The sequence below is a fragment of the Apteryx rowi genome, unplaced genomic scaffold (genome assembly GCF_003343035.1).
Source record: "Apteryx rowi isolate R43461 unplaced genomic scaffold, aptRow1 scaffold_136, whole genome shotgun sequence".
In the NCBI taxonomy this organism is placed as follows: Eukaryota; Metazoa; Chordata; class Aves; order Apterygiformes; family Apterygidae; genus Apteryx; species Apteryx rowi.
The window spans coordinates 820,859-838,477 of NW_020447597.1; the positions used below are offsets into that span (position 1 = coordinate 820,859).

The following is a 17,619-nucleotide window of genomic DNA, read 5'->3' on the forward strand; positions in this document are numbered from 1 at the left end:
CGCAGGGGGGCGGCTCGGCCCCATCAGCCGGGGTTTCAATGCGGGCTGGGGGATGCCCGTGCAGCGCCGCGCACACGGGGAGCGGGGTGCAGCGGCGGCCGCAGGGCGCCCCCCGCGGCGCATCGCTGCCCGGCGCTGGCGGCTCGCGGTGCCTTGCGCGGCCGCGGCGACCCGCGCGGGACGCACGCGGCAGGGAGCCCTGCGGCTCCCAGGGGCCGGCCAGGCTCGTCCTGCACCCTGCCTCTCTATTTATCTCATTTTTCCCACCCCCTCGGGCAGCCCGGGCAGTAAAGCCGGCATTGCTCCCCTAGAGCAAAAAGCCGGCTATCTGCCCTAGGTACCCGCTCGCAGAACTGACTTCCAGTGAAGTATGAATCACCGGTACTGGAGGTTAGCAGTTCGGTCGTTAGGTGTGTTTTAATTGCGCTTGATTACACTTACGTCTACGGTAAGCATGCATCCCTAGTCTGTACCGTGACTGGTTGTGGTCTTGGCGTGAATGAAAACAAATGGGTGAAAGAAATGCCTGGATGTGTATTTACTCATCCCAGATGCACAGGATCTTTCAACTCTTTGTAAAGAAACGGTTGGATTTGTATGTATCCAATAAACTGAAATAACTCATTCATATAACTGTAAGTTTGAATTATATGTTTGCCTGCTGGGCACACATGTTAAAGGAAAAAAAAAAAACTCCTTAATTTGGGATCTCTGAGAGAGATTGGAAGGGTGACAAAGCCCTTGTAATCTCTTGTGTCAATTTTCATAAGCTCTGAAAACTCTCTTTGAAAAGGAAATTTAAATTTTCCTGTGGAAAAGAGACAGGAAATTCAAGAAAAGTCATCTGTATTTTACTTTGATTCCCCATCCTCCTGAGTTCACTTAGGTTGGCGTTGTTCGATGGCATAAGTTAGAGTGGCATTTGAGCTGTAGCCGTCCTGCCTCTTGGCAGCCGAGACCACACTCGATTAGCAGCGCGCTCCTCCGCTGTGTTATCTGCACGGTTATGGCTGGAGGGGTGGCTCTGTCCTAAGCATCTGCTTTGAAATGTTTGGCTTGATGGACCCACAGCGTTCCACACCACCCCGTGCCCGTCCCTTCACCCTCTTCAATCTACGGAGCTTAATGCAAAGCCTGCGGTGCTCCCATATTCGTCATGCCCCGGCGGGACTGTGAGAAGAAGTCGGGGTTGGCCCCGAGGTCCTGCCGCCCGGTTCGGGGAACCGCGCGGCGGGTATCTGCGAAGCGCATCTGTGCCCCACGTCCTTCCTGCGCTCGTCGGGCAGCTTCGCGCTTTTAATCTGCTTGAAACACGTTTTAAAGCTGGGGCGGGCGGAGCGGGGACGGAGTGAGTGGATGCGAATAAAAAAAAAAAGGTGGGTTTGTTTATTTGATTATCCTGGAAACAACAACAACAACAACAGCGGAAGCCCTGTGTAGGTTTAGGTGAACTTGGCACTCTGTCCCTCTGCTGATTTGTCACTTCACTTGCTCTATTTYGGTGCTGCTATAAAATAGCACTTCTGCAGGTTTAAAAATCCTTTGCCTTAACAAAGCCAAAGCAGCCTGCAGCCCTGCCAAACAACCTTTAAAGCCACCACGGGATTTTTAAAGCATGCTTTTATCTGCTGCACGTTTATTTTACCTTTCTGCTAGCGGCTTGTAAGAGTGGTCTCTGAAAGAGTGAAAGGAGAGAAGAATCCAATTCGGTATTCTTTGGCTTCCTCGCTTTGTGCACAGTCGGACAAGTGCAGTGGAGACAGCGATTTGCCCTCTTTGTATGAATTTTTTGCACATCCCAACCAGAAAGGAACTTGCCGCCTTGCTTTCAGGTTTTTCTTCCGAAGTTGATGGTATTAATAGCGGGGATGCTGGCTTCTCAGCTGACAAAGGTAACTTTTTAAAAACAAAGTATTGCTTTGTATGAGCCTTTGTATCTACTTCCCTGAATTTGCTTTTCTACTGATGTAAGACAGGGAGTGATTTGAGAGGAAAATTAGGGTTATACAAATGGAGGTTCCATCTTCCAGGCTATAAACAGTATTTCTTATCCCAAGTGCATTGTAAATGCTAGTGTTAAATGATAGTAGCAATATGCTTTTATTAGGAGTGTCTTTTAGATATTATGTTCCAAGAAGTATTTTCAGAAGTTAGGTGAAGCAGAGATGTGCTTTTAAAAGCAAAGAAATAGCAGTAAATCCAGCTCAATAGCACATTCAAAGTGCTGTTAATCCCACCACCTGGTGGAGCTTTTTATGGCAATGGACTATTGCTGAGGGAACTGAATAAAGATGCTTTTTTTTGCCTTGTTTTAATACTGTCAGATGCTACATATAGAGTTTCTTTAACTGTTTTTCTTCCTCATACCAGACTTAATTTTCTGTATCTTTCTCTCTCTCTCTGTGTATGTGTGTATAATATGTATACTTTCTGTACTTTACAAAAGAGGCATAGGACCATTGGTGTCTAATCCAAAACAGTGTTCCTCTGTAGGACAGATAAATCAGTGAATAAGAAATCAATTTCTTCCTTCCTATCCTTGCCTTTCCCTTTCAGGCTACTTTTTTTCCTTGTATTTCAAAGGCAATATGATGCTGGCACAGAGCATGACTGTAACCTGGGTATTCAGCTATTAGTTTGCACCTAGGAGCATTTCTTAAGTAGAAGAATCTCTGTTAATAGCCTGTCCCTCATTAAAGATACTCTAATGAAAGCTGCAGCATGACTTTTAGTGCAGGTTAAGTTAGCGTTGTACTAAACCTCACTCTAAGCATTGCTATAAAAATCTTTGCTATAAAGCCTGTGCACGCTCGAGTCTGCTGATGCTTTTACCTGCAGGACTAGGCTGGAAAGGGAAGGCAGATCTGGAGCCTTAGTTTGGTGTGATGCACAGAAACCACATGTCTCTGTATTCATCAGCAAGTGAGGCAAAGATGTGTTTAGAGCCACGCTTTGAGCTACCCTCGAGTATACAACTGGATGAAAAAAATGCCGTTAGGTTTGCAACTCTCTTCTCTGATCTACTGGTAAACAGACTATAGGAAGGTGAGTTAAGACTGGCTCTTAGTCTGTGGATCTCATTCATTTAAGCTACTGCCCTACATTAACCTCCTAAGCTAAGTACTTGTAACTTGCTGGTGAAAGCAGTTGACAAGCAAAAGAAAAGCACCTGCATTTTTGACTGATCTGAGATGTATTGATGTAGGTTTAAAAACTGGGCATACATTGCACTTCATAAGCTACAGAGTTGAAGAGGTGCCTCTGCCCGTCTCTGATGTACGTGCTGCTGCCTAACTGCATCGGAGCCTGACTGTCATGTGTATGTTATGCCTATTAACTGATAAATTCAAGTCTGAGTAAATCAGGGATATGGAAATTAAAAATAACTTCCTGATGACTGTACTCATTAGCTAACGCCTCGGAACGGTGAGTGAGAAACTTCCTTGTTTTAGTCATAGTCCTCAGAATATCATACGGGATAAACAATCGAGACTTGCAGATAAATTATTGCTGCATGTGTTTTTATTGCTTTTAATGCCATAGTGTCTGATCGCCTCTGTGTCATCCAGGAAACAGATCAACCTGGACCTAGGCTAATTGGGAAAGGCCGTACCTCCCTTCTGCCTCGCTAGTCCTGGCTGCTGTGGTATCTCAGCTCTCACGGGCAAGATGGGTAGATACCTTTGCAGCCTGTCCAGAGCAGGTCTGCAGCCATCTCTGGGCCTGCAGGACATCTAGGGCTTGACTTTATATATATATATATGTGTGTGTGTGTGTATATATATATATATTTTTTTCCCCCGCTCTTCTAACCATAGTCATTTAGTGCCATTTGAACTGCCCTGAACTACCTGTCCTGGCCTTCTGGAGCTGGTCCAGAAGGGTGCAAGTCTCTGATACTTCGTGTTGTGTCTGGGACCCTGGTAAGGGCGGCTCTGCTGCCTGGGGCATCTCCAGCGGCATCTGAAATCTCTGTTTAGCAACTGAATTGACTCTCCCAAGTACTACAGAATGCTTTCTGGGCACTGACTATTAGCTTATGTTAATAATATCCATTTTATAAGTTGTCTTGTCTACTGAGGAAGTAAGCTTTTTTTTTAGGGAAGGATTGTTTGCCTGTGCAACATGCAACTCTTATGCTTTGATAAGGTCTCTGGGCTACTAAAATATCCATTAATAGTAGCCACAGATGAATCATCATTAATAACACTTCTGCTTTTCTTTCCCACTCATCCTGCTGCCTTCCCTTTCCACTGGTACTGTCGGAGTTTCCCATACTGTAGTTTGTAAGTAGCAAACTCAAGTCACTTCACGGTAGGTATCCTGTAAAGCTATGGAAAGCTGCAAGTAAGAATTGTAAAACATGCGTATCTGTAAAGCGCAGAGGACGGGGACTTCAGGCTGGGAGCTCTTCTTAAGAAACTCCCAAGAGCATTAATAAAAGCATGCTCTAAGGTGTGCATGAATGTTAGGGATGTAGTAAATTGTAAAAATTGTAGTAATTGTTAAAATACAATTTTGAGGGCAGAAGAATGTGGGATGTAATTCGTTCCTGGCCCTTCTGCATTTTAAGGTGTTCTTGGTTAAGTTGCTTAACCCGTTCTGACATGTGTATCTGTCCCTTGGGAAAATAAGGCTTTTGCCCTGCCTACTAGATGACAAAGTCTTTGGGCAGAGACTCAGTGTATTATTTCTGGGGAGGAGACAAGAAATCTCTAAACCTGGTAAAAATGACAGCTATTTCTGTCGGCTGATCACTATATAGCAGAGTGCAAATGAGGCCCAATACAAATGGGTGCACGATGCGTTTGGTAACAAATGTTTTAAGTGTGACTTCCTTGCCCTAAGGACATAATTTTGATAGGGCTTTTTTTTCTCTAGTAGCTTTTAAGTTTTTTTGGGGGGGAAGTCCTTTTGGGGAGTTTTTGACACAGGCTTAGCCCTCCGTAGCTCCAGCCATCCACCCCGAGGGACTGAAGGTGAAGGAGGGGCTGTGGCTGGAGTCCACGGTGCCTGGACGCAGCCTTTGACACCTTCGTGGTGCCTGCCGTAGCAGTGCTGCTGACATGGAGGGGGTCACACACATTCCAGGTATCCCTAAAACTCACTAGAGCAGGAGCAATCCCCATCCATCCCTTCAGAGGACCATTCTGCAGAGCAAAAACCAGCAGTGAACCCCAGGTGTTAAACTGGGTGCAAGTTTAAAAGCTAGTCTCTGGACTAGGTGATTGCTGCTGTAATTTTCCAAAAAATGGTGGGTTTTTTTAGCTGTATTGTTCCAGTACAAAACAAAGGTTGCTCCTTTTAAAGGACATTAAAGAGCCAGCCTTCAGAAATTATTCAATCAATGACTTGGCCTTACATATCTGAAATGCTGTGTGTGCTGACACATCACACTGCTGTACCAGCTCAGAGAAATCTAATTCTATCAAATCTGCCAGCTCAGGTCTTATGACCCTTCTGGGGAAGCATAAGGCATCACCTGCAGTCTTTTGGGTAAAAATCAGATTCCTTATCTCCAGCTCAAATCCAGTGCTTGCAATTGGAGCTGACTTTACAGTAGGCATCTCCTTTATGCCCCCAGAGAGCGCATCAGGAGCTGTCAGGGTGCAGCAAGGGATGGGGAAGCCTGTATCTTAAATTTTCTTAAATTTCTTTAGTCCAAGGAGATGTGGTGGTGCCTTTAACACAAGCCACTCTTCGGCAAGTATACAGGCTGCAGCTCGTGTGAGTGCCAGCTGCCAAAGGTGTTGCTCCACTCATCCAATGCCTTCTCTTACCACAGCTTGCTAGATCTGTTTGTGCCCATGGTCTGACTTTTTTTTTGTTTGGTGACAAACGTGAGAAAAGTCGGTTTGCAACCTTAGAAGCAAACTTTAATTAAACATTTCCTGGCTGAGATAATTTTGGTTTTGATCAGATGAGACATTCTTGCTTTTTTTGTTTATTTAATCTTAATCTGGGGTCCATTTCAAACACTTTGAGATAGAGTCAAAATTAGCCATTTTGAAAGAGCTGAAAAGAAAGTTTGGCTTAAATATCAGAAGGATTCCTCAGAATTTGACACGGCCCTGCATTTACGCAATTTATACCGGCTGGTGGCAATGTTGAAATTACACCTGAATCTGGGGATTTGTTTCTTGTCTCCTTRAAAATATTTTTCTTCTGAAATTACTATTCTTCAGAAAGTTCACCCAGCTTTTCTCTTCAGGGGCAATTCTGTGCCTTTTGAATACGGAAAGTATCGTTGCTACTTCTAATATTCATTAGAAGAATTAAAAGTATGCTTTCCTGTTCTTTTTTTTTYYCCYYCCMMMWYCYYYKKTTTTTTTCCCCTTCAGATAAAATTTGCTGATACTGAGAACTGGTGAATGTCTGGTCAAGTCCTATGTGGCTCCTCCCTTACAAGCAGACCTGCTGCTCTTCCCAAGCAGCTGGCTTAATTTTAGCCTACAAATTCACCCTGAAATATAAAACRAACAAACTTGTGCTTTGCCCTTTACCCCATTAACAAAACTCCACCATCGAACTTCAGTTGTTAATGCTGATGGCTCTCTAATCTCCAGCAGATCGAGCAGCAGCGGTGGAAACGCACAGCAGCTAGATTTAAAGCTAGCAGGCAGGACAGAGGTGTATTGCTAGGACGGTTGAGCAGGCACGAATGCCATAGCCTTTGCCATGTACTTATGGGAGAACATCACATGTTCTGAAGATTATGCCATAGGCAACTCAAAAACACAAGGAAAAATTGCATTCGCCTTTATCAAAGGTTGAATGTTAAACAGACGGGCCCTTGGCAAAAACTTCTCTTGCTTATGGAAAGGCAATGTTCAAATATAAAGCAGTTCATATAAAATACCTTGCGGAAACTGAAGTCCTCGCTTAGTGTGGAGAAGGAAGGGAATAGTCAAGAAGGGGTGGTTAGTGAGGCGACCCTTTATAAAATATGGTGAGTCAGCTCTGTTTTTTGAGTTTTGAGTGCCTAAGGTTTAGGTTGCCTGTGTAATTGGAGACTCTGTTATGGATTTATGGGGACCATATGGGCTGGGGCTGCAGCTGTGGGGTCAGGGAATACAGTTTCTCTTCAAGATCTCGGCTCCAGATTAAAAAACARAAAATAAAAAAGCCCTTGCCTTGGTTTTCACCAGTGTTACTCAGGCTGCAGTGTGGTGACACCAGGCAACTCCTTTTCCAGCCAGAGCTTCAAACTATGCTGTGCTTGTCCTGTGGCCACACTGAGGACTGGTTTCATCCATATTCCTGCCATGTAGTTGTCCACTTTGTCAGCAGTCTGCACTGCTCTGTATAAGACTTGCCAGCCAGGTTGCTTGCAAAAAGTGTATTGGCAAAAGATGGCAACAATTCTAGGGTGGAGTATCAGGAACTGATGAAACTTGGCTCTCATTTGCATCCATATCTCTTAGGCTGCGTAAACTATGGCATCCTGCCCTGCTCCCACTGATAAATGGTCCCCCTGGGCCAAAGTCAAAGCTGTTCCTTGCCTGCCTGGGTTTCTGTGGAAATGCCTGCAGAAAGAAGGGTGTGCAGCACTGTAGGCAAAGCTGCTTTGGAGCTTCAAAGTGAAGCTGTGCTTTCCCTAGTTTATGCTCCACTTCTCTCCTTCCTGAGGACGTACTAAAATAGGTTTCAGTCCGGTAGCCTTCTGTGTTTTTTTTTTCCTCACTCTTCTGCCTGTTTTCTTCCTCTCATCAGTCCTGCTACTAGAATTGCTCCTTCAGAGGAGCGCAACCTATTTTCATCTCTCCCACTTCTCCCTTCCTTTGCAATGTTTTGTTCTGTATGTGCCAAGGTCAGAGTGAACCAAGAGGTCAGAAGAGCAAAGGACATTTAAATTTTACATCAGAGGTCAAGCGTGTGACAGTGGCAGGATGTGCTTGTGACCAAGAACTTGGAATCACCTTGGAGAGCTGAGTCCTGTCCCATCTCTGYCTCCAGTTTTACCATCTGTAAATGACAGCATTTGACCTTGTTTTCCTGGAGGTTGAGTTCAATCTATAAAATGCATGGAGATCCCAGTAAACATGATGCCTGCCCTCTGGACTGACAGCTTGTTTTTTGTTTTTCTTTTTTTAATCAGGAAACTAAAAGGAAATGCTCAGCAGTAAGGACAGAAGATCTTTAGACATGTGGTGTTGGCTTTGGTGATTCACTCTCTGCTACTTCATTGAGTAGCGCGTCATCGGTGATGTGCAAAAGCACTGTTGGGACAACAAAAAAATCACCTATGTTTSTGCTCTATCTACTGTAGTGATACCTGTGCTGCAAGAGTCATGCCATCTGATACTCTCCATAGGGCTGTTGGTGTACTGCTTGTTGCTCAACAACTTGTTGAGATGTTACAGAACAATGTAAAGTGTCATTAACTTGCTGTGATTGTCACAGCAGATTTTATGTGAATACTGGTATAAATAAAAACACTTCAGGCCAGAAACAGTATAGGAAAAAAAAAAGTATCACGGTAACAGGGTGTGTGAGATAGCAGCAGCTGCCTAACTTCTCAGATAGCATGACAAAACTGCTGGGCTGCTGGAGYGTAACTGTCCTGCCATCTTAAATGGCCACTTCATTAGCTTGCCAGGGCAGTGAGATATATGTGTACTCTGGGAGACGACCTAATAAAGCAAGCCCATTAAAAAGTATAGTGATTACAAACCAACTTTCCCTGAGGCTACCACGTTAGGTTTGGTAGGACTTGTTTAATTATACATAGTTGTGTGCAATATTCAGATGCTGTTTGCCCCTTTTAAGAAACTGGAAGTGTTTCATTCACCTGTAAGACATAGACACAGTAAAAATATTTAAGGATGCTGGAGAGCTGTGGTGCATAGTGCAGRCTGAGGGGGAAAAATGGGATGGTTTAAGCCTCTTACAGGTGGGAATTTCACTCAAGCTACAGGAAATAAGTGTGATGGAAATAAGACACCTAATTCTGATGTTTCCTAGTCCTTTAAAATCATGGAAGTTTGCCAGAAAACAAAAACTGTTGATCCTCCAAATGTGACTTGTTTGACATAATGCTCACAATTCAGACATCTGCATTACACCAATGCTGGTGTAAGTGCCTAGATGAGATGTTGATTTGTGCCCTACCTGGTCCAGCCTAATCTACCTGGGCTTCTGCTAGAGTACTGTAGGTCTGAAGTGCAAAATGGCTGGTGCTTCAAATGGCAATGAGCCTTGAGCAGCTACATAAGTGGCCATGAGGCCAAAGAGCAAAGGAGCAGGAGATGGAGAGATGCTGGCTATTAAAAAATACGTGATACATTAATTGCAGAACTGGATAAAACACTTGCTGGTAGCAATGAAACAAAGCAGTTTAAGTTGCCTCTGCAAGGCAAGACTTTCCTGTCAATACTGAGCTGAGTGTAAATATGGGCTGAGTAAGCTGCTAAGTAATTGCAATTTATTTTGGGATTTTTAATAGGGGAAAAAAATGGAGCTTCAAACTGAAAAAAATCAATAGGTTAGAATTACCATACAAGCCTGTTTGGAAGGGGATGCTTCTGTTTCATATACCACGAGGAAAATGGGCTTATTTCTTCCTCTGCTGTCATCTGGCCTGCTGGGGGAGTAAGAAAGCGCTAGTCCTTTGTGCCTTTGTTCCCACTTGCTTAAAATGAGGATCCTTATCCTTTGCCTATTGCTGTAAGAACAGTGGATGAAGAATGCTTTATAAAGCTAAAATATTACTGRATTAAGCCCAAAGTGCTCAATGAGGTCACTGCCTCTATTGTTTCCCRGAGAAGAGCTTTTTTCCCCCTCTCATTTCAGTAGTAGCCCTTTGTCCCTATGGCTTAAAATACCAAGTTCTGCCTGTGAGGACTGTCATTGCTCTAATTGACCAACAATCCTGAGAAGTGCCTTGTTTGCCCTATTTAAAGTTATTCTTTTGGAAAAACAAAAGTTATCCTGCGGGAACAACATTAGTGTAACTGAAAGCAATCCTTAGATCCTCTTTAGGCCAGCTATTGAGAACCCACACATCCCAATTTTCTTTTGTGTGGGTGAATTTCTGAAAGAACTTTGCTCAAAATGTCAACTTCCCTATTTTATTGTACCACACACAAACCTGTGGGTCCTCTGTATTTTTATGGGGGGGGGGAGGAGGGGAGGGAAAAAAAAACAAAAAACCACCGCCAACAACAAAGCTTCATTTTAGAAAGTTGCGTTTATCCAAGGTGGAACTCTTCCCTAAAATTGTACTCAGAGCCACTAACCATGTTTTTGGCATGTCTCTGAATTTGCGATTTGTCTGACTATAGTCTGCCAGCAAAACAGTGCTCCGTTGCTGTCTTGCTTGGAAATTTACTGGGCATGATATGGACACACAGAAGACAGTGCGTATCCTCAGCGAGTAAYATCGCAGGAAACACCCTGGAGGCGGAACACGAGACCCCGTCCCAAGGCCCCATTTGAACTTCATACGCTTCCCCTGCAGATTATAGATTTGCTTGGCAGAAGTCTATTTGCCGAGTGTTGTGTTACCAGGGTGGACTGTAACTCTTTCTGTTCTTGGAAGAAAGCAATTGTTTTTTTTCAAGAAAGCTGTTCCACRGGGTGAAACTTTGTGCCACTGGTACTGCCTGCTCCTATGCTGCTGACATCTTTCTCACTTAAATTGTGAAATGCTGCGCTTTGCCATTGATGTCTAAGAGTCAATTTAAGGGTGAAGATAGGCGAGGGACTTGCTCTTTTTAAAAAGCACCCCCTTCCGACTTCCTCACCGCTACAAAGGGAACTCTTTTGGATATGTCAAAGCATGGATCCCTTTTTTACTTTTGCATCTGACCAGGGTTTACTTTGACAAGTGTATCACTTAGGGGTGGAAATTCTCTTATTAGGGCACTGACACTTTTCTGAATATTAAAAACCCTCCAGCTTTTACAGCTGTCAAAATCAATCCCACTGATTTTCCCTTGCAGCTGCCATGCTCTCTTCTGGGCTGGTTGCTCCTCCTGGGCAGCTACGTGGCGGCCCCACTTGTGCTGGCACTGACACTACTGACTTCCCAGGAAATGAAGGCGTTTCTGCTGCTAGGACCAAGTGCTGTATTTTGTTTTGCTTTCAATCCTCTTTTCCATCAGTGATAAATGCCGCCTGACGGCTTCGCCTTTCTCCAAGAGAGAATGGGGTCGTGCACAGTAACCTGGAGCATAGACTTGTCATATCTAATGAGCTCATTAGGGCTTGATCTGCTCATTACCTGAAGACTCTTTTGAAGCCAAGACTGAAATATCTTCTGGGGGCAGAGCTGCTGAGGAGCCTGCGTCCCTCTGAGTCAGCAGGACTGAGGAAGAGTTAGAATCGATTGCTGAAGATCTCCTCTTCGTAATGAGACTTACCAAGCTTGTGACTTCTTGTAATCTCTTAAACACATGACACTTGTATGAACAGGGCTGTTGGTGTTGGTTTCCCTGCCCGATTCCAACAGGACTTTTTTCATTCTGTATAGCAGTGTTTTTCTTAGAGCCATCTGCCATCAGTGTCCAAGAGTCCRGTTCAAATGTGTGGTGGGTTTTTTTGTTTTTTTTTTTAAAGGGATGAAATTTCCTTGTTTGAAAAGTTACCTCTTCAGATTTCCTCCCCTTTCCCAAGGAAACTCTTTCACAGATGTGAGAGCCCTTGGCATTCTACTTATAGCTCCTATACAATTTCAGCTTCCTGTCCGAAGTTGCTGCAATGTGATACTGTTGCAAGATTTTTTTTTCTCTTCTCTAAAAGGCAGCTGTACTTCAGAAGTGGGCGAGGCTTCCTTGTAAATAATACGTGGTAAAATATTTCAAACTTGATGAGTGATCTTTAGGGCATGCAGCAGGGGCCTACAGAAAGAGACGGGTTTTGAGARTTAAAGAATTGTTGGGTTTTTTGTTTTTTGTATGTTTGCTTTTTTTGTTTGTTTGTTTGTTTTTCTTCAGGAGCTACAGGGAAGTAACACAAGCTGGCATCCAGAATTAAGGTGTCCTGCAGTCAGTCTGCTCAGTAGACTATTTTGGGAGCCATAAACGATGTAGGTGTCATGGCAGAGAGACTAATCTCTAAATCGCATCGAGTGAGAACAGTAGTTGTGTAGGCTCATACCATCATTCCCAGCAGGTAACTTCACTGTTCCCCATCTCTTGCAAGACTTGTGTCTTGATCTAAATAGGAAGGAGACTTGCATCTTAGCCAGGATTGCATACTAAAGCTAGTCCATTAGCAGGGATGTACCTAGATCATGATGAAAACTAAAACTTGTATCCCTTTGACATAGTTGCACAATGATGCAGAATTTCTTCGAGGGGGTGACTTGGTTTTTGATCATACCTAAAAATAAGCAAGATACTTGCTGGCATATTTGTCTTTTCATTGTCTGAACCTTCATGTGAGAAGGTGGCAGGGGAAGAACRTGAGTGACTTTCAGATGAAATTGCATTCATTGGTAGCAGCACTGGAATTCCTGTTGAGATGCTTCCAAAGGATGTTACATGCATCTGGCAGAAGCTCTGCTTATGTTTTCCTTTGATACATGTCCGGAACCAGAGACAGATGCTGTAAATCAAAGTAATTAAATGTGTGGGCTTTTTGTAAAGGATGGTTACTGTAGTTCATTTCACGGTTCAGGGGTCAGAAAAGATCTTTGAAAACAAGTTTGCTCTGCCTCTGTAATTGGAAGGACTTTTTTTTTTAATTGTGACCCTTGTTGAATAATTTTGTAGGCAAAAGTATTTTGCAATAACAAATGTCTTCTCTTGGGCATTAYCAGTAGCACTTTCTTTGTTCCTCTGTTCAGAGTGCTTTAGACAGAACGGAAAAGGGATGTGCTGAAGCAGAATTTCTTTTTACCTAGAAGAATTAAAATAAGTCCAGCAAGCACATGGTTTATGCTTAATTCTGAGAGCCTGAATCTGATCTTGCTTTTACTAATCTCTAAAGGGATTATTCCTGACTTACACCAGTCTGAATGAAATCAGAATCTGGTCCTAAAAGCCTAATTGTACTTTAGACATTGTCTCAAGGCAGCTGACCTGAGAATATGAAAAGGAAGCTTGGTTTCCCACAGGTTAATTGCTTAAATTTGTCAAGGTAAGTGGACTATAGCTTGTATAGCAGGGCTTGTTTTAAACTGAAGACTCTTTATCCAGGAAACTGTATTGCAAAAACTTGGGCTGGAATCCATTTACCTCTATTGGACTAATAAGAGATAGTAATCAGAGGACCCTCTTTGGTACAACAGAGTACTCTTTATTTGCATAGTACCTTTCATCAGAGGATATTAAATAACTACTTCATTGCAATTCTGGGGGCTGTTCAGCCAGGCAAGTCTCTTTAAYGAGCTGTAGTGACTCTAGTGCCTAGCAATGAAACAAAATAAGCTCGTACACTAGGTCTCTGATCGTGAGTGACATCTGTAAGTAAGGGTCTGCAACCTAGAATGGGGTAAAGATGTTTATTCAGAAGCCCCAGTRTTTTAAATTAAGGCTACAGCATGCCTATCTGCTATCAGCACGAGTTCAGCTGGTGCTCACTGAGACRAGTAAGAAAAGTAAATGTACAGCATCAGGCCGTGTGTGTGAAAACATAGGACATCTTTAGATCGTTGTTACCAACTCCTTTRCAGTCCCAAATTGGTACACTTATTGTTCACATTTTGACTGCCTACATGCTAATTTTAAAAAGTCTGTTTATATGATACCTGTCTATATTGTGACCCAAGGAATACTCTATACATCTTCTCATAGGCCTTTTCTAAAGGAAGCTAATATCTTACTCTATATCCTTGCATATTCCCAAATAAGCAAGTTGCAGTTGTCATTGCTGCAAAGCACAATTTTGTCACAAGGACACTTGCAGTGATTGGAGTATCTAAACACTGTCAAGTCAATGTATAATGTCAAGAGACAAGATGGTTTCCCTCATGCGATGGCTCACCTTACTCCCTTAGAACATTTTATTCTTGAATTCTGTTGCCAACTTTGATTTCCCAATAACTGTCTCTTCGCCGTGACTATCTGAGATGCTCCAAGCTTTAAACTGTTTTTGAGTTACAGAACAATCAGGGTTGTGTCCCGCCACTGAAAGCAATGGGGGACCTAAGTGACTGAATCAAATTTCTAATTTACTATCTTTGCTGAGAGATGGTAAAGGACAGTCTGCAGCAGACTAGCAGGGCATATTCACAAAAAGAAATGACAGGACACATACAAAGTTGTTTAGATGACCGTAAGGGTCCTGTGTTTGTGGACCATAGGATACCAACAGCCCATAATTCACCCAGCACAGTGATAAAACACTGAAATCTGGGATACTTGTCAGAACTATATAGTGCTAAAACATTTGCTCATGCTGATTCAGTTGACCCATACAAACATCTGTTCTTGCCATGGAGTTGAGCCACCTTTCCATGACTGAAAGTGTGGCTACAACATTAAATATATTGAATCAAACTTGACAAGCATAGCCGTTGGACTGGAGAATACCCTTAATTTTCTTTTCAATGAGTAAGGAAGTCTGTTATTTCTTCAAAGGAATAATTTAGCTTTATTGCTAGTTGCTCCAACTTGTTATCCATGACTAATGTAAGTGCTGTCTCCCCATCGGCACTTACTGCAGGAAGCAATGGTTGCATTTGTGGAGAACAGAGCAACGCACTAAGTTTGTGTTACAAGTGAAAACCCAGAAGGCTTTGTGTCCATAGCTTGCATAAGGATCCCAGAAAATGGTGGTGAACTCTTAGTAGTTTACTCTGTTCCCTAGAAAAAAAGCATCACCATCATCTTCTCAGGTCCATGCCTCTCTTTTCTATATTCAGCTGATATAAATCAGAATAAGTGGCCCAGCCATGTAAGTGAGTGTATGATTTAGTGGTGAAATGAAACCTCCTGGTTAACCTCATGCTGCTTGGCTGATGTGAGATGTAAGTCAGCAAAGCTCTTCCCTTCCTGAGGTCTCTCCTTTGCAGCGATGTGTGTGTAAACCTGAGTGTCCTTCATCAAAAAGGAGAAGAAAAAAAAAAAAAGGAGCTTCTTTTGGAGATTATGCTATTTGATTAAATCAAATAGAATCTAAAAATTCTCCCAATTAATCTGTATCAGTGCTGCTGGTCTGGGAAACATTTTCTCCTGTTCGTCTGTACTCTTGGCTCCTCTCATTAAGGCTGTTATCACAGCAGATGTAGAGGTGGAGAAACTTCCAAACACACCCTGTGCCAGATATAAACTATAGTGCCTTACTGAACTGTTGGTGAGCTGACATTTCTGTAACGCAGAAGAAGCTACGTATTATTGGTCAAACACTTCTTTGTTTCCTGGCATTTCTAAAATGGATGCCAAAAGCTGGAAATATTGAGTAATTTTTAATTGAAGGGATATGATCAGCAGGTGATTAGTTTGTAAAGTGCCTTGGATGTGTGCTCTGTTGTACAGACAAGCCATCTGGAGCAAACCTGTGGTTTAGCTTCTGCAATGAGTACCAGCATATTGCAATGCCAAGATGACCAGCTTTATTACATTGATGGAGACCTTGAGTAATTCAATTCATTTTCACAGATTTAAATGAACTAAAATGGGAGTATAATTTGGCCCAAAGTAGTAGTTTGATACTCTTGATTATTAAGCCAAAATCATCAACTGCTCTTTCACGTTCCTTAATATATCCAGCCTCCACAAATCAAACTACTGAAGTTGATTCCTGTGCAGATTTCACCAAATTTGTTATGGCCATGACTCTAACCAGTTTTGCCTGGAAGAGCAAGGCACCATTTCCTGTATTTGTTGTGACTATAATCGGCACACGAAGCCATCCATCTCTTCTTTTGTTTTTGTTTATAGAGGTTATCAAGGTAAAAGAAGCAGATAATAGTGACTCACTAGCAGGTGATTACCGTGCAGTCTTAAGAGCTCTTGGCATAAATGTGAATTAGAGATGAAGCATGTAGCTTGCACATGGGTTAAAAGTGTGAAAATAGAGGAATTTTGAATTCACCAAAGCATGGTACTTCAGTTCTCATAGCACAGACGCTTCCAGAGCCAGCAGAGCCGTTGCAGCCAGGAAGGACATTCCCGCTGACTTAGCGGAGGCTGGGACACAGCTGTCACCAGCCGCAGTTCTCTGCCGTTTCTCCGTCTCATGCCTGACATTGGCTCTTCACGGCAGGACCTCTCTCTGGGCACCAAGTACGTCAGCAAGAAACGTGGGATGTCACACCTCTACCATCCAGCTAATGCAGCAGCTGTTACTGGATACCTAAAGCAGTAGTTGCTGCGTTGCCAGTCTCCTCGCTGCTGGAATTAATTACTCGAAAATGGAGRTTGATTTGCGGCATCGCACAAAAATTAATCCTCCCTCTTTCGGAAATTATCATTGCAGAGTCGTCTTGCTGAAGCCCAATCAATCACAGTGATGCGCGATGTTAAGCCTCAGAGCTGATGTGCTGCCCTGTGGCTGCTGTATTAAGTTGTGTGAGGCTGAGGAGAGGAAGTGCCTCAAAGTAGCTGAAAGAAAAAAAAAATCCTTTAGAGGGCTTTGATCTCAAGTTGGGTATCTGGGTGCCTGTTGGCGAGGGAACGGGCTTTTATGAACAGGGTGCCGTCTGCATGCAAGTAGATGTATTCTATTTGATGTGCGGAGATCAAGGTGTCTGAGCCTTTAACTGCTCATCTGGCCATCTTATCTAGCACATTTTTCCTCTTAAATTTCCCCTTGTGCTTCAGAATTAGTTTTCCCTTTTGTTTTATGAAGCATTCTTATGCAAAGCCAAATCTCCTGCAACTCAAGCAAGCTGTTTGTAGCAAAACAAGAGTGTGGAGTTGCAGGAGTTTGGGCTTCACATAAGAAGCTTCAAACTTACTCATTTTTCTTTTCTTTTTCCCTCCCAAAACTTGTTATTGAGTGAGCAGTACTTTAATGAAGCATTTCATGGAGAAGAATTTCCAATTGCTGTGTCCTGCAGATTGTTTCCAGATCCCCGAAGGAAAGATTATTTACAGATTAAAGCCCTTACTGTTTCCTGTGTCTTTGCAAAGGGAATAATGAGCAGAACTTGAAAAGCGCTGGTATCTACTGGTTTGGAGTACCAGCCCCTCTCAGAACTTCAAACATACCGGCACTTTTTCATGGTACCAGATGATTAAATTTTACAGCAGATTCTGCCCTGATTTAATACTACTAATGATTGTGTGAAGCAGACTTGCAGTATAAGCACAGGTTTAAAATCTAAGCTTCGGTATTTGAAGTTAAACAAGTCTCTGCAGGAAGAACCTGTTGAAAGGGGAACTATTGCTTTTGGTTCTCAAGTATTCAAGGTTTTATTGCAATTTCCCCAAAGCCATGCAATCTGTGGCAGATTTACGGATAAGTTGTGGAAATCGTGTTGTTGCTCTAAGCATGGAAAAGTGGTGTGCTCTGAGCACTGGCATGTGATGAACAAGCCAACGGTCTCTCAGCAAGAGGTGAGTCACTTAGGTAACTGGGGAGTTTCTTTTTTAAACAGCAGAAAAAACTTCAAACAGCCTCGCAGAGCCAAAGAAGAATGAACTTTAGGTTAAAACCCTGTGTGTCGTGTCATTACCCTCTTGTCCTTCCTTTTTTCCCCTGCAGTGACAATGCTTCAGTGGGTAACGA

At 43.1% G+C, this 17,619-nt stretch overlaps 1 protein-coding gene across 6 annotated transcripts in view; it reads left to right on the forward strand.

The window, feature by feature from the left end:
* The first annotated feature begins 246 nt into the window (after nt 1-246).
* ST3GAL1 (ST3 beta-galactoside alpha-2,3-sialyltransferase 1) overlaps nt 247-17,619 on the forward strand; it is a 76,497-nt gene continuing 59,124 nt past the window's right edge. For 4 of the 6 annotated variants that reach the window (XM_026057072.1, XM_026057070.1, XM_026057069.1 and 1 more), the window contains exon 1: nt 1,388-1,892. The gene's annotated coding sequence lies outside the window, so the exon portion shown is untranslated. Of the gene's footprint in view, nt 449-1,387; nt 1,893-2,838; nt 3,046-17,619 lie in introns of those variants that run through there. The other 2 variants (XM_026057067.1, XM_026057073.1) reach the window with 2 other exon arrangements.